General features: G+C 41.1%; 1 non-coding gene across 1 annotated transcript; it reads right to left on the bottom strand.

Annotated features, from left to right (window-relative positions):
• Nucleotides 1-18,976: 18,976 nt before the first annotated feature.
• Trnan-guu lies at nt 18,977-19,050 on the bottom strand. The gene has a single exon. It is a non-coding gene; the product is annotated as a tRNA-Asn (tRNA).
• Between the last annotated feature and the right edge of the window lie 7,867 nt (nt 19,051-26,917).

Here is a 26,917-nt window from a genome sequence, read left to right as displayed (position 1 = left end):
GCTTTGGTTAAACGAGACACGAGTACAGTTCAGACAGAAGTGGATCGGTCAACATGGTAGCAGCTGTACATACTGCCTCGAAAAAACGTGACAATTGAGGGGAAAAACTATTTTATCACGTCTCGTTTTCTTTCCAAGTTTGATGTAATTATCGGGGAATAAAGGACGAATTGATATTGGGGTCTGGAGAGGAGGAATAGTGTCTCTGCTGAGTTCTTTTTTTAGCGAACCTTCGACTTGTAGAATTTTTGGAGGAAATTTATATTTTTTTTTCATTCTTCTTGAAATTTTTATGATATTTTATATTGAGCACTTACTATTGTCTTACTTAATTTTTTGAGGGAATATTCTATTTTCATAATTTCTTAATTGTAGGATTTTTGGAGAAATTTATATTTTTTTAAAATTCTTCTTGGAATTGTTATAATATTTTATATTGAACACTTGCTATTGTCTTCCTTAGGTTTCATAATTTCGTAATTTCTTAATTTTAGTATCTTTGGAGAAAGTAATATGTTTTTGTTTGTCTGAATTAGTCTTACAATTTCTATAATATTTTATCTCGAGTGCTTGCTATTTTTTCCGTAGGTTTTTTGTATTTTTTTAGGGAAATAAAAGTTGGAGACGTTGAACTCCTCTTAGTTTTCGCGATCGAGTAGTTTTGTATCGAATCTCGAAGGAACCACCTCGATGGAATGTTATTCTCACTTCAGACACCATCCGGAAGTTGTGTATTTGAATTTTCCAGTTGACCAAAATTTGAAGTTCGATTGAATGTATTCACGAACGTTGTCTGAATACTGTAACGGGAATTAACAACTACGAGAACTTGGTTTGTGTTCTTAAGCGAAACTTCTTTATCCTTCGTAACCGAAGTTGGACCCACCTCGAGATTATCGCGGGCTGATTATTTAACGGGGCTTGAAAATAGCAGGACGTTAGTCGCGTTAAGATGATGTACAGAAGTTCAGCGGGTCACGTAAATTGCCAAAGGAACTTGAATTACTTATAATTTTTATGAAAGATAAAACAGTCGGGGATTAAACATTAATTATCCTAAATAGCAAAAGAGAGGAGGAACATTTAACCTTTCCTCGAGCGTAACCTGTGACCTAATATCGATCTAATTCCGAGACAAACTTTAATTCCTAACAAGATGCTGAAATAAACGTGCTGCAGTAACTACGATATTTACAGATCGAGGAATTTTAGAAGAAATTCTCTAAAAATCTCTAAATATTAACTTAAGATGAAATTAAAAAAACAAAATTGTAATTAAGAAGTTCTCTGAAAATCTCGGTTAACTCAAGGCAAAAATTGAAAAAAAGATTGCAATTAGGAAATTCTCCAAAAAACTCCATTAACCCAAGGCAAAATTAAAAAAGAAAAATTGTAATTTGGAAGCTTTCTAAATTTTCAAGAACAGGTACTCGTCACTTTCAAATTTTCCATACAAGTGAAGGCGCAAATTTGTCATCGATTCCCAGCGTTAATTAACATCGTGCTCGCGCCTCCAATATCCCACAAAATTAGAAATAAATCGAGAAAACACCGTCTCTCCGAAATTCACCAATCACAGAAATTTTCCCCCTTTAAAAAGGAAGAAGACCTTCGCGACGCGTCCCATTCTATTCCGCGAAAATCATCGTTGGTAGATAACTATTAAGTAGCAAGTCCTCCAAACTCTCTCGTCTCCTCAGAAACTTGCATCGTTTCCGGTTGAACGTCGGTCTAAATAGCACGAAGCGACTTTGAGAAGCGACGAGGGGCGAGCGTTTAAAGTATGGTTACGCGGTTGTTCACGGTGCATTAATTTAGACGAGAACAGGCTCGTTTTGATCCCGCCGGCCCGATAGAGAATGATTATTCCGAACGAGATATCGGGGGAGACGAGGGGGCGACCGGTTGACGATGCGAAGCGACGATAACGACGGCCCGTGCAAGCGGTAACGATGATTCTCGGCTGGAAATAATTATCCACGGGGCGTGTCGAAATGGACAAATGGTTCATCGAGTATGGAAACTCTCGAGCATCCACAGAGTCGTGCACTTAATTGGAGCACATATTAATTACGCAATTTCCAACGGAGGATTATATTGCCGTGTGCCGCGCGAACACGCCACTGTGGTCCCAGGAACCACCTATCGTTTCCGGTGTAGATTCGTTCGTTTCTTCGGCAGACAATCTGTTCAATTTATCTGCTAATTTAGGAGCAACTGAAATCGTGTACGAGTTAATTCGCGGTCTTGCGATTGGAATTTATCGAATGTAACCGATTCGTTCAAGTAGAACAATGAAATAGCGTGTTCGTCTATTGTTGCGGTGGTTTGAGAGGTGCAGAGGCGAGTTTTAACGTCGACAGAGATCTAAAGCAGGCTGGAAAGAAGGTTTCTTTAAGTCGGTGTTGCAGACAGAGTAGGAGTGTTGTCAAAGTTATCACACTGTTTCAGATAGACTCGGAGTGTTGCAAGAGACGTCAGAGTGTCAGAAATGGACTGTTGAAAATACAGCATCGCAGGGAGTGTTGTGCGAGTGGTTTAAGAGTCGTCTCAGTTCTCCGAGCTGTCTTAGAGTTGTTGTAAGAGTGGTCAGAGTGTCAGAGATGGACTGTTGAAAACACAGTATTTCAGAGAGTGTTGCACGAGTTCTTTAAGAGTCGTCTGAGTTGTCTTAGAGTTGTAAGAGAGGTCAGAGTGTCGCAGACGGAGTGTTGGAGATCCAGTGTTGCAGAGAGCGTAGTATGAATCATTTAAGAGCCGCCTTAGAGTGGTCAGAGTGTCAGAGATGGACTGTTGAAAACACGGTATTTCAGAGAGTGTTGCACGAGTCGTTTAAGAGTCGTCTGACTTATCTCAGAGTATTAAGTCTTCTTCCACGGTTCTCTCGACATTCCACCTAACCCGAAATCATCACCACACTCTCCCACTACATTCCATCAATTGTCATCGTCTGAAGAACGTCGATACAAGCTATCACGCTCCCTTCTTTAAAGTATCCCAAGGAGGTGTGACGAGACTCGCGATAGAACAAGGTAGAGAGAAGAAAGGTGGTTAGTTAGAGGCACAACCGGTCTCTGATAGGAGTAACAGATTCTACTCTCTGGTTGTACGGGCAGGTAGGGCTCAGGAATCGACGTTCCGCAAAATAGTTCCACAAGGTGGCCCTGCACAACGGCCTATTTTCCGTATTTTCACTCTCGTCCTCGTCCCGCGCGCAGCTTTTGTTGCTCCCTTTTCATCGCCCCGGCCGTGGATTCAGGTCAGCTCCGGTCGTTGCTTTTACACCGACGACCCTCCACCCCCATCGAGCCTCCCACCTACACCAACGCACCCACACACAGATAGAAAGTGTGTATACACGTGTGTGTGTGTGTAGATAGATATAGATATGTATAAAATATATAAATGGTAGTACACACAGATAGAGGCACGAGCCATCAGGCCACGCTGCTCGAACCGAGACGGCGTACCAGTCCACGAAAATTGCCGGAAACGTGCTACTTCGCCGGGAATAATTGCCACCGACTCTGGCCATCGATGAGGGATCGATTCTCCGTTTATGCGAAACGTTATATGGAAACTCTGACGCCTGGATGAAAAAACGTGTCTCCAGTTGGTCCAGATTTTGGATCGTCCTGTTCTGCCTACGATAGTTCTCCGTTTCTTTTTTTTTTTTTTTCAAATTGAACATGTCTTTTCGGAGATTGAATTGGATCTTGATTGTTCTACGAGTCTCTCTGCGATCTTCGTGACCTCTCTCTTTCTGTGATCTTGCTCCTTAATTTTTATTAGTTATTTGGTCTTCTTTAGTTTCTTTTGGATTGTAGCGTTTATCAGAGTGTCTAAGAAGAATTGATTGGAATTTATTAAGCGAGGTCTGGGCGTGCCGACGTTCTTAATGGTAATCAAAACGAAAGCAGGGCTCCTTTCGAACAGTCTGACGAGTTTAGCCCCGGAGTTAATAGCCGTCGGTTGAGTTTGAAGATACATTAGAGATTCTACTCGAGGTAGAAGCAGCAGTTTAAGCCTGGAGAATCCGGGAGAGCCGTATCCCCGTTGAAATCTCCAGCTACAAGACTAACATCTAACAAACAACGAAACCGTTTAGCCCTGTACCTCTGTAATTTTCAACGTCCACCGAAACCCGACGATGTATTAACGATCATTGTTAACCTCCAATCTCTCTCTCTCTCTGTGTCTAACAGAAAATTACAATGTTTTTTCTCTCTCTCTCTCTCTCTTCGCGATACGATACTTTTTCGCAGCGTACATTTTTTGCAATTCATTAACGAACCGTGCATACATTTTTCATCGTTCGTCATCAGCCCAGTTCTTCCAGCCGCGCGTTTTTCGACTCTCATCAACTGAAAACCACGAGAGAGAGAGAGATCGATACACGGATCATTCTACACAGAGGCCGTTCTTTCGAACGTATCAGAGAGAGAGAGAGAGAGAGAGAGACCGGGCGATCGCGTCGAGAAATTTAACGAAACCTAATGAAAAGTGTGAGAGGCAGGCTGTCCAGACGTCGTTCTCAAATCGTGTACCACGTTCAATCCCGTTTCCACGATAGTTTTCGTCAAATGTAAGAACCGGATGGGAAAGATTTCGAGGTGTTCTCCAACAGAGAAGGAAGAGGGAAAAATCTGACGTTAGGTCGTTAAGGCAAATTGCATCCACTCGAACGACGTCCTCCAAAATGCAATATCAGAAGGTGGGAGAGCACTTGTTCCTTCAGCCGGCACTGCCACAGGCACGGGAATTAGGTAAATAAGGACAATAACGGGCATTCGAATACAACTCCCGTTCCGCCTTTCCAGTTTCTACCTTTTTATCCGTCGCGATTTTCCCTCTTTTTCGTTCGCACGTGTCCGCGATATCTTCCTAGCGTTGTTTCCTCTTTATTGGATTGTTCGCTCTTTTCATCGGAGCTTTCTCCTGGATTTGTCTTCTTTGCCAGCGATCAGACAGACTGTTGAAGAGCCGCAAGCTCGACTTTTTGTAGCGGAATTTCTCACTGTTCGCCACTGTGCCGAAATCTTCTCTGCGAATTTCCCTTTTTCGTTGACTTCATTCGAACGCCGTGATTTTGAGGAGACTGGTGTCACTGTTCATGTGTTGGTTGCAGTTATTGTTCTTAATTGTTTCACATAAAGAATGATGCATCTACTTTAGTGGATAATGGGCTTTAATTTTACTTGTGCATACTCTTCAAAGTTAGACAATCATCAATCCCCAAATATACTTTGCAAAAATACATTCTGTATACCAATTTTTGTCATTCACGTTGGTAATGATAAAGAAACATTTGCAAAGCACACATGACTGATAAAACTATTATATGTACAAGCTGCATCAACACAGTATTATACATATTGTAAACGCGTAGGGGAGAGTCGTGCAGTACCGGCCACTCTAAGTTTTTGTACTATAACTTGGGCAAATGTTGGTAAAAATGAAATTTGAAAAAAGTAATTTGTAGTACAAAGGGTGCTTGATAAAAGGGGACAAATGGTTTTTCTGAAATTTTCTCGTAAAGATAAATAATTGGTAGAAATGAAAAAGTTGTAATTTGCAGCGAACGAAAAATTGTCGTACAGTACCGGCCAGCTACTTAGTTGGTAGATTTCAAGGTCCAAGTGATAAATGATGTTAGTGAAAATCATTGAAAAATAGAATAGAACTTTTACTTAGGCATCGATATTTTCTCGATCCGTACACTCCACGTGAGCCCAACCAATGCAGCTATGAAAAATAACTTTTGTCAAACGTCTTAGAACTCTGGTAACACTGAAGAAAAAAGAATCTCAGGGCTATAATATTCATTTGTTTCTCCATCAATAGTGCAGTCAACTAACAGTATCAGCGAGATCTAGCTTTAGCCCGTAATGCACGACTCTCCCCTATATTTTCATTGCTTCCATTATCGTGTATTTCTCGGAATCTTGTTTTCGAAAAGTAATAAAAGAAGAATATATGTAGTACAAACCCATTATACCGGAGATGTACACGTAGATATAAAAAGATATACCGAGATGGCATACAAAGATGCAACAAAGATATAAGTTTGAAGATAATCGGGATGAAAGTGTCACCATCGGTAACAAAGGAGCGTAAGATCTGCAAAGGGGTAAATCTGGACGAGTGGAAGCGATCTGAGTCTGCGTTTGTGTTTAAATTATACACCTACTATAAATGAAATATAGGAACTTAAACTCGTTACGAGAAAAAAGACGAATCATCGCTTAATTTTATTCTCTCCCTCCAGGTTAATTAAGAAATATTCTTTCAAGTCAAATTTCCACGAAGCCGAGTTATCATTTAATTCCACTCGTTTCCCTTAGATTAATTTAAGAAATTCTCTTTCCAGTCGAATTTCCACGAGGAAGAGTTATCGTTTAATTTCTGCCTGTTCCCCTACGTTAAGTTAAGAATTTTCTTTCAACTCGAATTGCCGCGAATGTTGACACTTTTTACACCGGTTTTCAATCTGCTCCTCCTCCACCCTCGCCGTTTCTCCCTCAATTTTTCTCCCCCAGGCTCATTTGAGCGCAGCCTGCTAACCAAAGAGACGAGTTTCGGACGGTGTTTTCGCGGCGTGACGAAGGGGAGGAAGGGCGGGGGCGAATATTTTGTCTTGGTCGTTAAATCGAGTCGTTCGGCCCTCCATTTCGTTACGTAGTCCCCGGGGCAAAGCCGCGTAATGACCAGACGTCGTTACACGCGTTAGTCGAGCCCGTGTTAACGCCCATAAAGGCAATTTGCCTTAAAGGGAAACGAATTTGCCAATTCACCAGCCATTCGACACTCGCGCCCTCCCATTTTCTGTCCAAACACGCGATCGAAATTGGGAAAACTTTGCTTAAAACGAATCTAGAACCTCCGAGTAATTCGTTCGGAGCCGCTTTAGATCGAAGGACTAGCAACTTCTACCGACTGCAATTTTTATTCCCTGATTTTACATCGTAATGTTAAAATTACTCAACAATGTTACAATATTTTTACTCGCCAATGACCATCGTGATACCACAGAGAAATCCAGTGACCTCCGCAAGCATTCAAAGAAGAAACGAAATTACACTCGTCCCGAGCAGATTGTTTGAAAATTGCAAAGTAGACGGTTAAACGAAATCTCCCAGACCCTGATAATGAAACTTTCACGGTAACACGAAGAAGTATGAGGTATCATCGTCCAACTATCTTCAAGAGGCACATTTCGCTTCGACCTAACCTCCCCTCCTAAATTCACTTATCTCTTATAACTGAAACGTCACGTGAACCTCAAACATTCCCTATTTAACCTGACCTAAATTAATTCCATCTCACAGTCAAACAATCTTCCGCTAATTTCCAACGAAAAAAGAAACTTACCATCCGTACCATTTGTCACCCTCTCGAACAAATAATCTCGTCAACCTGCGAGCCACACTCCAGCCACAATCTTCGCCGATAAAAGATTCCCCGATTAGGTTCGCTTGGAAATAAAACGAGGAGTAATAAAATCGTTTGAATTTCTCGAAAGGCGGAGGGAAACGGTAGGAAAAGTTTCATAAATCGAGGATAGGCCGGTAGAGGTGGATATCCCAGATGGTCGGTGGCTCTCCCCGCAGTCACAGAGACCGCTTCTTGCCAACTGAAAGAATTAATCACTTGTCAGAGGCAGCAGCCCCCTTTCGATCCGATTTTTTTGTTGCCCGCGAGAATAATTGGCCGGGCCATCGTTCCGTGTGTTTTATTCGTCGGAACGTCCGGTTCAAAGACCTCTGAAAGGGGACAAAAGAACCGGGCTCGAAGTTTCGACGAATCGTTCGGGGCGACTTTAAAACTCGCAACTCTCAAACGGGAATAATTTGCGTACGATTCGATCGCGCGAACCAACGCGCGAATAATCGACCGAATTATAATGTCTGAATGGATATCGGAGTTCGGGAACTCGTACTTTTGTTAGAGCGTGAATTTTTTCGAATAAATCCTCCGCTCGAAATTTTACAACACCCCCAGGAGAATTTTTTACTTTTTTTTCGCGATTTTAGAGATAATTTGGGAATTTTTCAGACTCTCAGTCTCTCTTGACAAGATTTTGACGAAATTTCGAATAGCTGGCGAATATTAGTTAGAGAAAACTAGTGAAATACTGCGAAAAGTAGGCGCGAAGAATTTTCACCCCCGATATCTGATGGATCTGTGACGCCACGTCGAATAGATAAGAATAAAAAGCGTTCGGTGGTAGGAAATCGCGTGGCGATTTGTCGAACAGAGGGGAGATTTAAAAGTCGACGTAGAATTCTTTTCAGGGGACGAGGAAGTCACTCGAAGTCGTATGAATTTAAGGGCAAGGCTGAGAAATGGCTCATAATTATTTCATCGCTTTTCTTCTTATCATTCTTTACGTACGAATAATGCAGAACCTTATGAAATCGCTCTCGAATCGATCAACGAAGAATTCGAATCTATTCAGAGGTTTGTTCAACACTCGTAGCTGCATTATGAGTTCTTCTAACATCTCCACTCCTCCTAAATTATTCTCGGCTAAAAATGAATTTAAAAAAAAGGTATCGCAGAAATACACTTTTCTGTTCTTCAATTTCGCAGAATTTTGTTACTCGTCGGAAAAATATTCGAAAGAAATATTCAAACTTCGCTAGAGTTAAACAGAGTTTTCGCAGAGAGAGACTCTATGGAGGCCGGAAGCGGGCGAAAGAGGAAGAGAGTCCTCCTCCATCCGGCGCGAATATTCGCGCTCCAGACAAGTTCTCTCCTCGTCTGCAGAACGTCCCTTTTTGTCTCGCGTATCGGAAGATACAGAGCGGAATCGAAATTAGAACGAGCCTGGTCGAGTTCTCGGCCGAGCGCTAAAATTACCGGCCAGAACGTCGAAGCTATCGACCTGTAGTAACAATTATTTCGTTTCCTTTTATCGGAAACTTCGATAATTGACGAGAATCAAGGGGGAGAAGAACAGCGATGGGGAGAGAGGGAGGAACTCTATCTGGTTATTAATAACGAGAGACGCGCTTCGATGCTGATAGATTTCAACCTTGTTCCCTTTTTTTTTTTTTTTTTGGGGGTAGATGCAATTTTTTCTTTAACTTTTCAACGGGGGTTGTGTGTACGAGTTGGTTTCTCTTTTCACCGTGGTTATAATAGCGTGTAGAAGAGTGGTGTTGTGGAGTGTTGGAGCCGGTGTGTGCTTCTGCGTTAATTCTAACCCGTTCGGAGTTAATTCTACGGTGGGTTTGTGTACGTAGGTGTTAATAGGGTGCGTTAATTACGCGGCGGACGCTCGAACAACTGTGTGCAATTACGCGGTTAATCCCCCTGCCGCTTTTTTACGGTTATCGCGCTTTTTTTTGGCTTAGTGTGCCTCTCCTTAGCAAGGTTGTATTTTTTTTTAAATTCTTATTTTAGCTTTATATACTTTAGTTATTTTTTTCTTTTCCGTTCTTCTATACCTTCTTGTCTGGAAATTTCCCTTTTCTTCTCCTTGGTGGTGGTGTAAAGAGGCGTTTTGTTTTAATTCTTTTTCTGTATTACTTTGAGAGGACACCGCTATTATATGTATCTGTGAAAGTTTTCTTTGTACAAAACTCTGCGCCGCCTATATAACACAACACTTTTCTTCTTCTTTCCACGTTTCTTTAATTGAAGAAATTTTTTTAAACCGTCACAGTTTTTTTGTATCCTCGAGAGAGCACTCCTTCTTACTAGTCTCGGAATATACGAAGAAAAATGGATTTCTTGGTGTCGGGGATTCGAACCCTGGATTTCTTGGTGGGAGACAGCCGCGATACTCACTACACCACTGTGCTTGTGAAAAAGGACGTGTCGTTTTTCGTTTTACTTTTACTGTATATGGGCTTGGAAGAAATATACACTTATTTCTCCTTTCTTCTTCCTGTTTTCCATTCTCCATCTTCTACCTGCTCTTTCTCCCTTTCTTCTTGCGATGTTTCTTCACAATTGCTCTTTCCGCTTGTTCACACCCTTCTGTTCCAATTCTTCTAATTTTCCGTTTATCCTCGTTCTTCTTCTTCCCTTACCACAATTTCACTTTCTCGTTCTCTCAGTATCTCGTTTGTTCTTCTTTCCTCCACTTTTCAATTCTAATTTCCTTCCTCCTTTCTTCCAGTTTCAAATAGCGATTCTTCCAGTTTTGCGACTGTTGTCGCTCCTCTTCTCTCCTCGCGACAATTCCACGCTCTTATTCTCGTTTCACCGGCGAAGAGAAGGGCGATGGCTGATAGGAACGGGGTTAAGCGAGGATCGGGGAAGGGGACGGAGGAGAGAGTATATCAGGGCGAATCGATGATAACCGTAGTTTCCCTAATGATCCATGTATCACCTAGGCTAGAGCTGCAGAGTAGCCGAAAGTTCATCTGGTTATCTGCGGAACTCGGTGCACCGTTGATGAGTGGCGTTCACGTGGCCCCTCTACGTTGAACAGATAAAGGAGGGAAGTTCGCTACTTCAGCGCGAGATATACATGCCCCATGTCCCGTAAAACTCTTTGACTTCGTCCGACGTGTGTCTGAATCCTTGGAAATGCTGGCCTAAAGTTTGTGATACATCGTTCCAGCTTCTCTGTTATATCGCTGACCCCTCCTTTCTAACGTTATCCTTGCGCAAGGACTTTGTTTCTTACGAATTTCGACCAATTCAAAGGACGAATAATCTTTCAGGGAAAAGTGATTATACGTGGGCAGTTTATCTCGGAGAATTTTCTGGAGAGTTTCTTCAAAGTGATCATTTCGGAAAATTCTTCGGTAATTGAAGGACAATCCGAAATCTATCTTCGTTTACAGAATTCGCGACCCTTTCGTCACACTTTGCACTCTAAAATCTCAGAGAATTCGAACCTCATCGAGGAAGATTAGCTTCTTAAAATCATCACTTGCAGCAGGATGAAATATTATAAAAGTGTTACCATACTTCCACTTTTCTTCCTAGATTATGCAAAGAATTTCGCTCTGAAAAAATACCAAACTTCGAAAAAGAAGCATACGTCAGTGTCCCCAACGATGTCAATCGAAGAGCAAGCATTTAACAACTGCCACAAGTATATCACTTTCCCCTCGATGCTCGTATTCCATTCACCCTTCGCTCCCTCGAAGCGGACCAATATGAAAAAAGTATTCCGCGAGGCTCCATCTGAAACCGCAATTCCACGGCATCTTCTCGAACCCTCGCGTCTCCATCACAATATTCGATGGATTACGCGAGAAGGGAGCGTGTCGGTGTGGACACCGCGGAAAATGGAGCTATCAGCTTCATTTTTCCTACGATCCGAAGGAACTTGGCCACGCGGGAACGTTTACCGTGTCGGGGCATTTCCATTGACCCTTCAGGAGAAAATCTATCGGCGGGAGAACGGTGGGGAGTGCTCTCTCGAAGGGACGAAACTCAATTTGTTGCCGGAGTTGCACCTTCTGGATTCCTTCGTAGAAGCAAGCCAACAGCCTTTTAAGCCACCTAGCAAACTGCTGTCGTCCTCCTTTCTACACCTTCTCCTCTTCTCTCTCTGTCTTTTTTTCTTCTTTTTTTTCTCTTCTTCTGTTATCTAAGGTACACGTGGCGAGAGGATTCGTCGAGGTTGGAATTTCTTCGGTAACGCTGTTGGGAGATTTCGTGTGATAGCGGTGGTGGTCCTTATTTCTGTGGGATGCGAAGATTTTTGTTCAGTGACATTGGAGGAATAAGCGTAATCGTGTGAGAAGTTCGAGATTATCGTTCGTGGCAGGTTTGAAGGAATTCTTTTCACCGGTCAAAAGTATGGAAAGGAAGTAAATTGTTGGTCAGATTTCGATGTTAATTTATCAAAAATTCGTATCAGATTGAATATACGTGGAAGGTAAATTGCAGATCCGTAAAGAATTGCTAGCAGATTATACTTACCGAAATAAAATAAATTGCTATTGATCTCGGCAATATAAATAGCAGATCCGTGAAACATTGGTAGCAGATTTAATACCGGAATAAAGTCAATTGCTATTGATCTCTGCAGCGTAAATTCAGGATCCGTAAAGAGTTGCTAGCAGATTCAACGTACGAAAGTAAAGTATTATAAATGTCTGTAACGTTAATTACAGATCCATAAAAAATTGAAAAACGAATTATCTTGCTATTAATCCCTGCAACGTTAATTGTATATCTATAAAAAATTCGATACAGATTCAGTATCACTGTAAACTGATAAGGTATCCCAAACTTTAGGGCAATGTTGTATAATATATCACGCAAATGTGTTCCGGAATACACTCGATAGATTTTTTAAGAGATTTTTCTCAAAAGACGAAGTTTCATATGCAAAAACTTTATTCTACCCTTTCGACTTATTTTTTCACTAGAATTCTACAGTTTCGGCTTATTTTTTCACTAGAATTCCACACTTTCGACTGATTTTTTCACTAGAATTTCACACCTTCAACTTATTTTTTCACTAAATAGAACTCTGCGCTTTCGACTGATTTTTTCACCAAATAGAACTCTGCGCTTTCGACTGATTTTTTCACCAAATAGAACTCTGCGCTTTCGACTGATTTTTTCACCAAATAGAACTCTGCGCTTTCGACTGATTTTTTCACCAGAATTCCACACTTTCGACTGATTTTTTCACTAGAATTCCACACCTTCGACTGATTTTCTCACTAGAATTCCACACTTTCGACTGATTTTTTCACCAAATAGAACTCTGCGCTTTCGACTGATTTTTTCACCAGAATTCCACACTTTCGACTGATTTTTTCACTAGAATTCCACACCTTCGACTGATTTTCTCACTAGAATTCCACACTTTCGACTGATTTTTTCACCAAATAGAACTCTGCGCTTTCGACTGATTTTTTCACCAGAATTCCACACTTTCGACTGATTTTTTCACTAGAATTCCACACCTTCGACTAATTTTCTCACTAGAATTTCACACTTTCGACTGACTTTTCCACCAGATATCGCCCATTTCCCGATCGTACCACGATCCCAGAGACACCCTGCATCGAACTCGATCCGATTTCAAGCAACGGCCATCGTCTGGAGTCGAACGATTCCTTACTTCACTGTCACGGTCGTAACCGGTGTGGTTTTAGCGAGGCGTGAAACGGGAAAACAATAATTCAGCCGAGGTTAAGATTCCTCGAAGGTGGTTGGTGGAAATGACTTTAATCGCGTCTCGAATCCCGCGATGGCTGCTCTCCATCGCCCTCGGGATACCATTATCGTAAATTAGCTCGCTTCAAAGTTGCTTCAAACACCGAGTGGGCTTATTGTTGGACCTGCCCATCCCGGGGTCGTTGTCTTAATTTCGTTCTAGTTTCTTTGTGCGCATGCAGGAACTAATTATCGATACTTGGCGAGTTTCCAAACTTCCCCACAATGCCCCCTTGCTTATATTCCTGTAAATTTATTATTGCACGAGGGAGATGGGGGCAGCGGCTACCAGCAACGAGAGGAGAGGAGAAAAAAGAATTTCTCTCTCTCTCTCTCTCTCTCGTTTTCTTGTCGGTTCAAGGTTCAAGTGGAAGAAAGTTTATAGAGGCGGGCTCTACGTGATCCGAGTTTCGAGAAAATTTCATTTGGAAGATCGGTTTGTCCATTAACACGCCCTTACCTCCTCGTTTCTTTGATCGTGAAAAGCGCGCTGGGAAACGGGGAGTTACTTGGGAATATTGGGGAAAATTACGTTTTCCAAACTGCGTGGGAAGTTTTGAAAATTTTTAACTTCTTAAGGTTACGTTTCGTTAGTCTTCTTCTTCTTCTTTTTACCTCCTCGCTTCTTTGTCGTAAATGGTATTCTCGGAAATGTGGAATCATCTCGGAATATTATAGAGAATTATATTTTCAAATTGCGCGCGAAATATTGAAAATTTTGAATTTCTGAATTTTACGTTTCCTTATTTTTCCTTTTCTTACCTTTTCTCTTCTTTATCGTGAAATGTGTGCATTAAAATGTGAAATTATCTTGGGATATTATAGAAAATTATATTTCCTAATTGCGCGCGAAATATTGGAAATTTTCAATTTTTGAATTTACGTTTTGTTATTTATCTTCCTCCTCGCCTCTTCGCTTCTTTATCGTGAAAGGTACACTTAAAAATGTGGAATCATCTCGGAATATTATAGAGAATTACATTTCCTAATTGCGCGCGAAATATTTAAATTTCTGAATTTACGTTTTGTTATTTTTCTTCCTCTTTACTTCTTCGCTCCGTTATCGTAAAGTATGTGCCTAGAAATGTGGAATCATCTGGGAATATTATAGAGAATTATATTTCCTAATAGCGCGCGAAATATTGAAAATTTTGAATTTCTGAATTTTACGTTTCCTTATTTTTCCTTTTCTTACCTTTTCTCTTCTTTATCGTGAAATGTGTGCATTAAAATGTGAAATTATCTTGGGATATTATAGAAAATTATATTTCCTAATTGCGCGCGAAATATTGGAAATTTTCAATTTTTGAATTTACGTTTTGTTATTTATCTTCCTCCTCGCCTCTTCGCTTCTTTATCGTGAAAGGTACACTTAAAAATGTGGAATCATCTCGGAATATTATAGAGAATTACATTTCCTAATTGCGCGCGAAATATTTAAATTTCTGAATTTACGTTTTGTTATTTTTCTTCCTCTTTACTTCTTCGCTCCGTTATCGTAAAGTATGTGCCTAGAAATGTGGAATCATCTGGGAATATTATAGAGAATTATATTTCCTAATAGCGCGCGAAATATTGAAAATTTTGAATTTCTGAATTTTACGTTTCCTTATTTTTCCTTTTCTTACCTTTTCTCTTCTTTATCGTGAAATGTGTGCATTAAAATGTGAAATTATCTTGGGATATTATAGAAAATTATATTTCCTAATTGCGCGCGAAATATTGGAAATTTTCAATTTTTGAATTTACGTTTTGTTATTTATCTTCCTCCTCGCCTCTTCGCTTCTTTATCGTGAAAGGTACACTTAAAAATGTGGAATCATCTCGGAATATTATAGAGAATTATATTTCCTAATAGCGCGCGAAATATTGGAAATTTCGAATTCTCGATTCACCCTAAATTTTCGAAATTCACGTACTTCGTTATTCGTCGACGTCTGAACAGAGAGAAGGCTGTTCGAGGGATGAAATTGTTAATTAATTCACATTGTTTACGATACGATCTAACTATAGTCGAAGCTTTAACGTCGTACACAAGGTGGTCTTGTTGCTTTTGTTTCCCGGCACTTTCGCGGAAAATCTGCATCTACCGGCGATCGTAGGCAAGATGATCGCATTATCGAGCCGCTCGAGCAGGAAACGAGGCGATCGTCGATAATCTCATTGTTCCGCCGTGGTTCTGATCTCCCCCCAAAGATCTTCCCGATCCTTCCAAGTGCAAATTAGTCCGAAAAAAAAGGAGGACTGTGTGAATCGATCGAGCGTGAAATTTTCCACAAGATCAAACGGCGATAACTTGCTAACTAGGATGGTGGATCTTTTTCCACGCGACCACCAAACTTATTAAACGCTGTGCCATATTTAAATTTCTCTTTCTACGGTATTCTAATAGTTTTCACGTCGACAATGCCATTTATAATCATTCTTAATTTTTTTCTTAATAATTCCAACTAATAACACAGAAAAGTCTCCGATTGTTCGCCATCTTTGCCAACACATCCCTGAAAGCTTCAAAATATACACGGGGTGTCTCTTTTGTAATAAACATTTTAATTATTTCCATTGAGATTGAAAATGGTGATAAAAAATGTCTCCTCGGGGCAATTTACTTTATATTTACTGTCTGAAGTCACTTCAAGGTCACAGTGTCACTGGTTTTGAATTCTAACCTGCAAAAGAAATACCCATGACCTTGGAATGACCCTGAAGATTAGCATATAAACTCCTCTTAGTCACACTTTTTATTTTGAATATAATGATGGAAATATTTTAGACGTTTCTTATATAGGAGACACCCAGTATGTGTACAAATCCTCTACGTAACTGTTCCAAGGTTTTCGAAACACCCGGTACTTTAATCAACCGCATGGTTGAAATAAAAAATACCAACAGTAAATCTACCTCACCTTTCTATTATACTACTGTCTTATTCAACCAGCCCGTAACTTTGCGTCTATTTTTCATCCCTAACGCAACCCATATCTTAACTTCCCCCCCACGCTCTGTCTATTTATCTACGATTCCCCCAAGAACTTACCGCCCGCGCAACAAAAACACGCCACTTTATCTAACCCAACTCCCGAGCCCCTCCGGAATATCTGAGACACTCTATACACGTCCCTCGATCTGCCGAGTCAATCAGCCATCTTGCGCGAAGAGAGAGACCCTTAAAGAAATCGACAGCGAGTCTCCAATATTTCCAACCCCGGCGAAATATCGTGGAAACGGGGTTCGAAGAAATACGAGGTAGAAAGGTTCGAAAGAGGGAGGAGAGAAAGTGGATCGAACGGAGAACTCACGGTCGAGCAACGCGGAATCAACGTTCCCTGTGGAGAGACCAGGGGAATTACCCACGACCAACCGTCGCCTCGAGGAGAGAGAGAGAGAGAGAGAGTTTCTCGTGAGAACGGACAAAAGGTTAGGAGGCAAAGGGTCGCCTCTCCTCTGTTCCTCCATGGCTGTACCGCGAAACGACCAGAGGCTTCCTCGAGATTCCGCCTGCAGCTTGCCGATAGCCTCTTCGAACCACCCAGACACGATTGCCCTGATCTTCTTTGTCACGATAATCACTTTCCACGTTCGCCGCGTGCCTCAACGCCCTTCCCTTTATCTTTTCTCCACTTTTTTCTTTTCATTTTCGCCGAAATATTCGCTGTTACAGTCGAGAGTTAATTAGAATCGATTTGAGGTTAGGTATCGAGAGGATTCGTTGGTGGATTTTTAATTGAAATTAATTTTTTGAGACCGTTTCAGTGTTTTCTTTAAGATTTTCGATTTTGTGCACTTTTTTAAAGGATGCTTTTGTTAGAATTATCCTTAAACAGCATTTTCAACGGATCTACTTTAGATTCGTTTCGTCTCTATTTGAATTTCTCATTCTTCTCCGTTTGAAAAACTATCGCGCCATCGATACCCCTCTCCACTGATCGTCGTAGACAGAAGAAAGGCACTCGAAAAGCCGATCGAATTGCTAGAGATTCTGTCGGGTTCCCCAGACGACCGTTCCTCCAATCGAATCGTCCATAGACTACCTAAGCCTAATATCCCAACATGGCTGCCGCCTGTGCTTCCACCTACTACTTATCATATCGCCACGTCTTCGCTTCGAAACCTATTCCCTAATCTACGGTGTAAAAATCCCTCGTGAAATCTCGTGTAATCTCGCCTCTACCCGCGTTTCTGAAATACGAACGCTTCCATGTAACGTTTCGTCGAAGATTCAACCTCTAATCTGCTCAGTTTCTTTTCTCCCGTTTCCACGTATCGCGATTGCAGTGTGTCATGAACGCGATACGCACGTGTTCCAGTGATCCTCTCTGGTTATCGCGTGGAAACAGCGCTCCGTGGAGTGGGGATAACGGTGTGGTGGGGGTAGAGTAAAGCGGAGTTGCAAAACGCGCCATTGGCAGATGTTTTGCGCTTGTACAGTCGTCGTTCTCGAGACGCAGTTCAAAGTTAAAGGAGGTTGGGAGAAACGCTCACACATAACCACCGTAATACTGTGGCAACGAATTCGCGGACCTTAGGAATCTGACACATACCCCTCGAACTTGTCGAGAGAGACACTTTACATCAAAAGCTTCTCCTTTCCCTCCCCATCGAGCCGTCCCTGAATACCATCGATCGGTCACGACTTGCTTGTTACGCGTCGTTGATTCTCGTTACCGAAGAAATCTTCGTCGCGGTTGATCGTTTTTGATCGCATGTATTGTTATATAGAGGAGGAAATGGGCGGCATTGTTGATTGGACAAGCGATGGAGGGAAATGTATATTGACTTTTCGCGGTCGGAAATGGAGTATGGGTTAAAATATACAGAGTTAGTATACGTGGACGGCTTACGTGAATTGTATTTTATCGAAGTATTTAATAAAACGGAGAAGTTTATATTCGGGACTCTCTTTAATGTTTGTTGTTCTTGGGGAAATTCGTTTTATTAAGAGGCTGGGATAATGATAATTAAAATAATTAAATTTTAACGTAACAAAAGCTTCTTTAAAGGGACAATTTACTTTTATAGTTGGATTAAAAAAATTTAAGCATCAGATATCCAACTGACTACCGTCGTTGCTATGAGATAGTCAGGGGTGGAGTGTAATCATTGATCATCTCCAATAATCATCACATGCTTAGTGATTAGTAGTTAGCCTACTAATGACTAACGATTGCTCTTCTTTCCTCCAAGATATTACCTCGGTCGCTTGATTTTGAACGCGAGAATCACTTGTTCTCTTTGGACATCTCGTGGGTATGGAGGGAACTACCTATCATAGATATAAATTCTAAAAAAAGATCAGTTCTTTTTTTATCTAAAAAAGGAACTCAAAGGAAACGTCATTGCAAATAAATGACTATATTTTTCAAAGATAAATTCCTGTTACTATCTGTACTCGTTTAAGTCTCGACTTTTTCTTTTCATTAATAACTTTTTTAAAGCTCGTACACATAAGTAAGTACTTTACGTAACATTTACACCAAAAGATTCCGATCTAGCTATTCCATGAAACGCGATTCTCGAATGTTACTGCACGATGCTATCGCATTTCGAGCGCTCACAGAATAGCATCGTGTACTATAAAATTTACAAGTGCACGTTTCTACAAAAATGCAGTGCACAAGTTGTAAAATGAAAAAGAACTACTAAAGCTATTTCTTATTCAGTACTGTGCATTCCATATCACGACCATATGCATACGTTCTCGAACGACGAATATACAAAACTACGTGATACATTTATAATAAATTTATATAAACATTACGTATTATATTATTGAAGAAAGGTGTAACAAATAACGAATTTTTCAGAAAAAAAAAAAAAAATGGGAAAAATAAATCGCCCCCGGGTGGGCTCGAACCACCAACCTTTCGGTTAACAGCCGAACGCGCTAGCCGATTGCGCCACGGAGGCTCTTGTTCTTTTGCTGGTCAACGTATCCATATAAGGCAGAATATCCCCTCTACTCTAACTTGGAACTTGTACGTTCATGTATAGTGTAAGAAACACGTGGATTATCCGATATCTCCTTCGAAACTTTACAGTCTCTCATCATTCCATAGAATATATTAGCATGAACTAGCACGTTCCACTTTCTACTAATCTCGTGAATATTTCATTAATCTTCTCCGACATTTTCTCACCGGTGAACCTATCCCGCTTGTCTCTCGACTCCCGTCGCGCCGTCATTTTTAACGGTTCTCGGTGAATTCAGAGAGAGAAAGAAAGAAATATCGCAATATCGTGATGTCTTGTTAATAATTTTCTCCGAGAGAAATTGTTCCCATTTTCCATTAAGCCAACTCTAGTAGAGTCAAGTGTTTCTCGTGCATTTTTTATTTCGTTTATTCGTCGCGAAACGAACGCGTAAAAAGCGGAAACGTCTTCCCGTTAATGCGAAGAGGACACAGAAAAGGCGGCCAAGAGGAAATTGTTGGCCAGAATTATCGAATATTATGCGATAAAAATATGCATCTCCGCGAGAGTGCTTTGCTGCGTGGGACATTTAATCAGAAAATCCATCAAGAGATTGCTTCTGGGCAATTTCTTTTCTCTCCTGTTGCGAGCCACCATCCTCGTCTCTCTCTCTCTCTCTCTCTCTTCCGCGCTGTGTGTGACTCGCGCTCCTTTGCTCTTGATAAATTTGCAAGTGAAAGCAGTCGAAATATGTGGTATTAGAAACGTAAAAAATCAATACCTCGTGTCTGTTTTACGTTCTGAAATATAGATAAGGAAGGGATCTTCGAACGTTGGAAATAAATCGATCTTTCATATTTATCAACTTCTCAATGTCGAGATGTGATTTTAGTTTAATGTGATTGATACGTCGACGAGTAAAAACTGTGGATAATTGACTTTAGCGAAACATTAACGGACACGTGTACGTGTATTAATCAATGCATAGATTTGACGTAGAGTTATTAGCGAGATCATTTGGTATGTACATAAATTTAACCAGGGAATTCAATAACCTCGATAAATTCGGTAATAACACGTTCGCCAAATAGCAAGTGCTTCTACTAGCCACCTGCGAGGTACACTATCAGTCAAATTGTACTAACATTCGCCTAAGTTTTTATCGAACGAATTAACATATCTACGATCTTAACGGCGAATTTCGATGTTTTACTTATGCTCTCTACATTCATTACGCTAGAAGCGAAACGCTGTATTTGAATTTCCCGCGTCGCGTTCGGTGACATTTAAGTATTTCGTTTTATCGACAGTTGATAAATGACGTACACAGGGTGTTACAATAGTTTCGTACTAAATTATAAACGTATGTAGATCTTTTTCAAACATGAATTCACACGAACTTTTCTCATCTATTTACTGTATCAACTTGGTGTCAACATGTTATACGTATATACAGGGTGTTCCAAAAAATGTGAACACTTTTACAAAGCAACAGAGGATTGTATCTTTGTTGGTTAGGTTTTTTAACGATTCTACATACAGTAATAACAAGACAAAAATGGAGGTTCTTGATAAACTACAGAGTGTTTCAAAAGTTCTTTAAAAACTGTCACTGATAAACACAATTTTATATCAACAAATATATCTTATCTTCAAAGAATTTTCACGTTCTTTCTTACAATCTTTTATTTTGCAAAGAAAAGAGAAATGTTGACATTCTTTTCGAATCACCCTGTACATACATTCTTCCACAAAACTTTCTCCCTCCAAGAAGAGACTGTCCTTAGAAATTTTTCCACGATTCAACTTTTTTCCCTTGTTCGTTCACGAGTGCTACCTACACGTGTAATATTTTATCGCGTACAGAAGGTGGCGAAACGTGCGATATTATTTAATAAGGGCACCGGGTTGATCGCCGCGTGCGCGCACAGCCCGCCGCGGCGGAGTTATCGTTCGAAAAGTGGAACTGTCGGCGAAAAAAATTTAGTGCAGCTGTTGTGCGCCCCCTGATAACATTACGTTTCGTGGCCCGTATTCTGTCGAGCACGCGATCTCCCCTCCCACCGAATCGCGGGCCTCCTTATCTCGACGTCAGCACGACCTTATCGTTAACTCCGAGTATTCGACTGAAAAAAATGCACACCGGCATCGTCTGCCCACCTTTTTCCCCAACCAGCCTTCTCTTGCTAGGATCCTCGAGATCCTCGCCTCCACTCGTTCGTCCTTATCATTATTTCCGCCTCTTGTTCGTAGAGAATATTCGAAATCGTTCCTCAACATTGATCGACGGGGTTTTCGTTCTTTTTTCAAAATTTCGTAATTATTCTGTAACTGATGTGAAATTCAGACCAACTCTGTCGTTACTTCCGCCTTGTGATCTTTGCGAATATTTTAAATCGTTCCTCAGCATTGATCGAGAGGGTATTTATTCTTTTCTTCTTCTCAATTCTCTTTCTTTTCAGAATTTTTCACGCTTTTACGATGGAATTATCTTTCTTTAAAATTTCGTACTTATCCGTGGATCTTCGCGTCTGTAATGGATACTAAACTGAGATCAATCTTATCTTTATTCCCGTCTTGTGTCCATCGCGAATATTCCAAATCATTCCTCAACATTGATCGAGAGGATATCGATCCCTCTTTTACCAATTCTCTACAGATTCTTCTCAGAATTTTTCCTACATTTCCCGCCACTTCTCAACCCCTTCGCGGTGCAATTATTTTACTCAAGAATCCCTTATTTATCCACGGATATTGTTTCCTCCACTCGAGCACTCGAGTGAAACGTACGCGTCCCGCTGGTCACGAAAGGGTTAAGACAGTTGGGAATAAAAACCTGTCGTCTCTCCTCTTCTCGCCGGGGGAGAAATTGGACGTTTTATCCTTCTCGGAGATTTCAATTCATATTTACTTCGAAGTGAAAAATTGCTGAAAGAATCCCAACGAAAAACAGCTTGAAAAGTGACAGAAAAAGTGTCCAACCCCATGGAACAGTTGAATAGAAAGGATTGCGGTTAAGGGCTTGGGGATGTAGGTCGACGAGTTAAAAAATGTGCGTTGGAAAGAAAAATTGTGGCAGAAAAGAAAAAAAAAAGAGAGAGAGAGAGAGAATGGGATAAACAAACCTGCCGCTTTCTGCCGCTGTTGCAACGGTAGAGAAATAACGAGTGTTTATGAAAGGAAGTTTCACGGTTCGTCACATCGAGGGTTGGTGCACGGCGACTGATCGATTGTCCATCATTGAGAGTCTGGAAAAACGAGCTTTTCGGTGTCGACGCTCAAATAATAGCCCGCGGCCCGCTCGATATGCAAAATTGCCGAGCAATCGACGAACCGTGAGGCCGAAAAAAAAAAAAAAAGAGGAGAGAGAGAGAGGGGTGAAAAAAAGGAAAGTCGAATGAGAAAACAAAGCCGGAAACCAATAATGGACGCAGAAAGCTAGAGTACGCGCTACTCGCCATAATTTTTCCGTCACTCGTTTCTCTCTCTCTCTCTCTCTAGATTCGGTTTTTCTTCCTTGTATTTTTTCCCCATTTACATCTATTTCTCTCGTTTTTCTGTTTCGTTAAAAGATCAACGATACAGATCGACGAGTCACTTTTTCCTCCCCTTCCCAGTCGTTTTCTCCTGTTTTCCTCGCGGTTTGGTTTTTCAACGAGCTCTCTCTCTCTGCTCGTCGGGAACAAATTTAGGCGAAACAATTGAATACAAAGCTGCTACATTCTATTTTCCGCTTCGACACGACTCGTCGTTTCTCGTTTCTCTCTCTCTCTCTCTCTTTCCTCTGTGCTGCTGCGCCTCCTCGCCGTCGATATCCATCGGAGAGATATTGAAAGGATGGATTTTCATTATCGCGCACTCCTCTGCAATCCTCCTCTCTGTCTCTCTCTCCCTTCACTTCGTCGATCCTCGATTCGAATCGTTGAAATAGATTCTTTGTCGCGATTTCGCCGAGACTCCCCGCCGTTAGCTCGCGTTTCCACCACCAACTTGTACTTGTGCAATGACGATAATGACGTGAAGTCGTTAAAATGGCTCCGATGGTTAACGCGATTCTTTTTGCAAATTCTTCCTTCGTTCGCGGTTTGGCAAAGTTGCAAATCTTTTAGATTTTTAAGTTACAGTTGATGTTGAAAATATTTCGACACTATACAGAATCAGGCGATAACTTTGCTTTTTGGAATTTCTTGTTCCTTTGCAAATTTTGAAATATTCAAATTTTCAAGTTTAAGTTTGACACTGTACAGAGTGGAGCGATCACTCTGTTTTTTGGAATTTTTCATTCACCTACAACTTGGAAAAATGTAAATTTGCAAAGTGTTGAAGTTTCTCTGAAAAATATTTCCACGCTGCAAAGGACGAGACGATAACTTGGTCCACCTTAAATACTTCCATCGCTCCTAATAATACCGAAAAATTCGTATCCAAAGAGAAGAGTGCAAATATTTTTTAATCAATTTATTTCTTTCAACTAATTAATTCACTATCGGCGTATCCTTCTTTCGTTCCAACTCGTGAGTCGCACGATCACCGATACACCAGGCCCGAATCGAGTTTATTAACTAGAGCTTCCTGGCAGCGCTATCGCTAATGTTTCGCACGCGAAACAGATATATTTTATCGGGAAGTTTCTTCGTTTGCCAGTGGATTTCCTCTACTTGGTTAATATACGGTTTACGTCGATTCCCTGCCGGGGATCTCGTAATTTCCGTAACTCCGGTTACTTATTTCCCGATGGCCGTCAAGTGTATCTCCGTTTACTTAGGGAACCCGGCTATCTTGCTACATTTACTCGCGGTACTCGATTCGTTTCCTCGATACGGCCTTCCGATTGGGTCACTTGTACCTGCTATCTACGTCCTTTCGCTCTTCGTTACATTTTACCACGGTTTTTTAACGTACAATTCGCCCGGTTCCAGGGGCAATTTCGAAAACACCTATCTTCCCGTGATTTTTTACGTTAAAAATGAATCGTGTGAGAATTAATTTTGCAGCGAAATTTTGAGAAAAAGGTAACTACCAGCACTCGAATTTTTATCATTCTTCACTGTTACGAACCCACTGCCTTTCCCCCACACATTGTTATTATCATTACCAAACACCTTTATAATTGCTGAGGGGTTATATTAAATAAGTGACTCGTGTGGAGTAAGGTAGGTAAATAATCATATTCTAGACGATGTTCACAAGACATTGGAACTGCCTACAAAACGTGGTAACAGTGTGCACATTTATACCTGGGGTGTTCGCAGGCATCCCCAAACCATATTTAGCGGACGTGTCATAAACGTACCGTGAAGAAGAACTCGCTTCTTCCAATATTTTAGAATGTCGAGTTTTCCACGCAATACACATAAAATATTTTGCTTCAACAGTAATTTTTCACATTCCAACGCACGAATCGAAATACGGTATATGCGACCCAGTAAGTCGCATTTCTACTTTATACAATTCCCTTATGCATGAATTAGACCTTTTTAATGTATCGCCAGCCACCCTCAAAAGGAACCTTCAACAAGTCCTTAGAATGGCTGAAGTATAATAGACGTAGTTTGATATTGTATAAATGTGTCTGTACTGGCTGTATAAGTTTGTAAAAAAGGGCATAGCCCGTTAATTGTATAATTCGATAATAATAATAATTATTATAAACCAAAAAACGTCAAGCAACCGCCATAGATAGAAAGCGGCGAAGTCGAGAAAAACCCACGACACCAGGCCCTTTTCCTGACCATTGATTGGTCGGAAGCAAGGTGCCAAAACTAGTATAAAACCGACAGATAGTCTAAAACAATACACCTAGAACGACACCCGTTCGAACTAGACATTAAATAAAACGACATCAAACACATTTCTGGAATTTTACACCTTTAACCAACCCGAGTTCCGTAACATTTACAATTTATCGAAAATTCTACATGCTTGCCCTGTTAACTCTTTAGTCCTTTAAACTCTTCGACCGTTGTCGACCGAATTTTGCATAGTTACTCTCTAAGACCCTGCAGAAAATATAAGCCACCATAAAATCTACTTAAATTCCTCGTCTCCACCCTCTCGTTTCATCCCTTCACACTTTATCATGAGTTAAATGCAGCGTATTACTGTATAAACAAACATTGCATAATACATCCTACGTAAACAAACTGTGAGAAAATCCGTCCCGAAGACGGTGAAGCGAGCACCTTGAAGCCACGCCCAGCGCGCTCGGTGGGGGTGACTCCGCCCCTTTGGGCCTTTCCCTGGGCCTGTTCGCGTAGGGCAGGACAGGGATCGGCAGTCCTCACTCTTCACGAGACCCTCGAAGCACACTTTTTTGCGAACGACGCTCAGATAACGCGGATATAATTCTTGTGTAACAAACGTAGACACGTTCAATTAATTTCACGCCCACTTTACTCCGAGTCAGAGTACTTTCTGACAATATTTTCAATATTTAATTATTACTATGCCGTGTTTAATGGCTGCGAGGTGGATGAGGAAATATAGTCTGAGTAGAAAAACTGCGTTCAGCGTAAATACGCAGGGTTTTCATATAGAGAGGACAGAAAGACAGAAATAAAGATACTGATAAAGATAGGAAAGTGGTGGAAAGGGAAATTCATAGAAAACACGGTCATTCACCGTCGTGAAAATCTGAACGTCACATGTGTGCTTCCTAGGCTACTCGAGGACGAAGGCAAGATTCTTAACAGCGGAAAGAAAAAAGAGAAAACTGAAAATCTGAAGAAGTCGGAAAAGAGGAAGTTTGTGCAGAAGAATAGAAAAAGGTTTCGCACAGTGCTCTGATAAGAGTGTGTCAAACAAGGATAAAATACAAAGGTCGAAGGACACTCGAAACGAGGGAAAGCCAAGTATATGTATACGCAACCTATGCGGTTGGACAGGACCAGAGCCGGGTTATTCTTCAAAAAACCACCGAGAAGCCTCACTTGTCTGCGCAAATTCAAGAAAGCTTTCAATAGACAATTGCCCATCTCTCCGCATATTAAAATAAATAGAATTATAAGTGTTGAAAATGGGCGATTGAAATAAAATTGTCTTTGTAACTGCTAATATTCAATTTATTCTACGACTCTAAAGAAACGTCTCTACTATTTGAAATGCTCTATGGAACTGTCTCTGGACACTCAAAAGGAGAAAGCTGGGGTCCGCTTATACCTACAAACTGTTTATCCTATTGTATTGCAGTGTGTAGTGCTTGACCGGAAGACGAAGACCAGACACATCTGCTGGAAGTCCTAGTGTCTTTGTCTAAAAGAACGCCGAGACATTTTCGTCCTCACTCGATTATTTCTACCGGGTGTCGTTAGAAATAATCCAGCAATAAGTTAAAAGACCCAGCGCATATTTCTTACAGCTGTGTTTGCAGTGGCACAATCGCCCCAATTGTTTCACTTGTTTCCTTACCATCCAAATTGTTAGGAAGTGGTCTAACGTAATTAACTTTACTCAGCATGTTACTAAGAGGTTTATTCCAAAACTCTTTTACACGTAACTCTTTCCAAAGCTAAGCTCGAACTGTCCTCAAAACGAAAAGCAAACGTCTCTTATGAACCGAACCGATGGGCACTTTAGTCTGGTCTCTGCGACTCGCCAAGAGGCGTAGTCCACGGCCATAAACCGTCCCAAATGGCCACAGAATATTTTTCGGAGTAACTGTACATACACACGTCCCCTTGTCTCCACGTTGAATCGTCACGGGCGACAATCGGATGGCGCAGAGATGTCGAGATAGCCGTAATGCATGCAAACGTCGACGACAGCAAAAGTAGAATTCGTGCCGTATCTTGCCGCGACGACAGGCCTGTCGTTCCGGAGGGCTGCGTGTCGCGAGCGTTGGGTGCTCACCAGTGGGTGGCAGTGC

The sequence above is a fragment of the Habropoda laboriosa genome, unplaced genomic scaffold (assembly GCF_001263275.1).
Source record: "Habropoda laboriosa isolate 0110345459 unplaced genomic scaffold, ASM126327v1 scaffold291, whole genome shotgun sequence".
In the NCBI taxonomy this organism is placed as follows: domain Eukaryota; kingdom Metazoa; phylum Arthropoda; class Insecta; order Hymenoptera; family Apidae; genus Habropoda; species Habropoda laboriosa.
The sequence above is the reverse complement of the archived record's forward strand: the minus strand, read 5'-3'. Positions and strand labels throughout refer to the sequence as shown.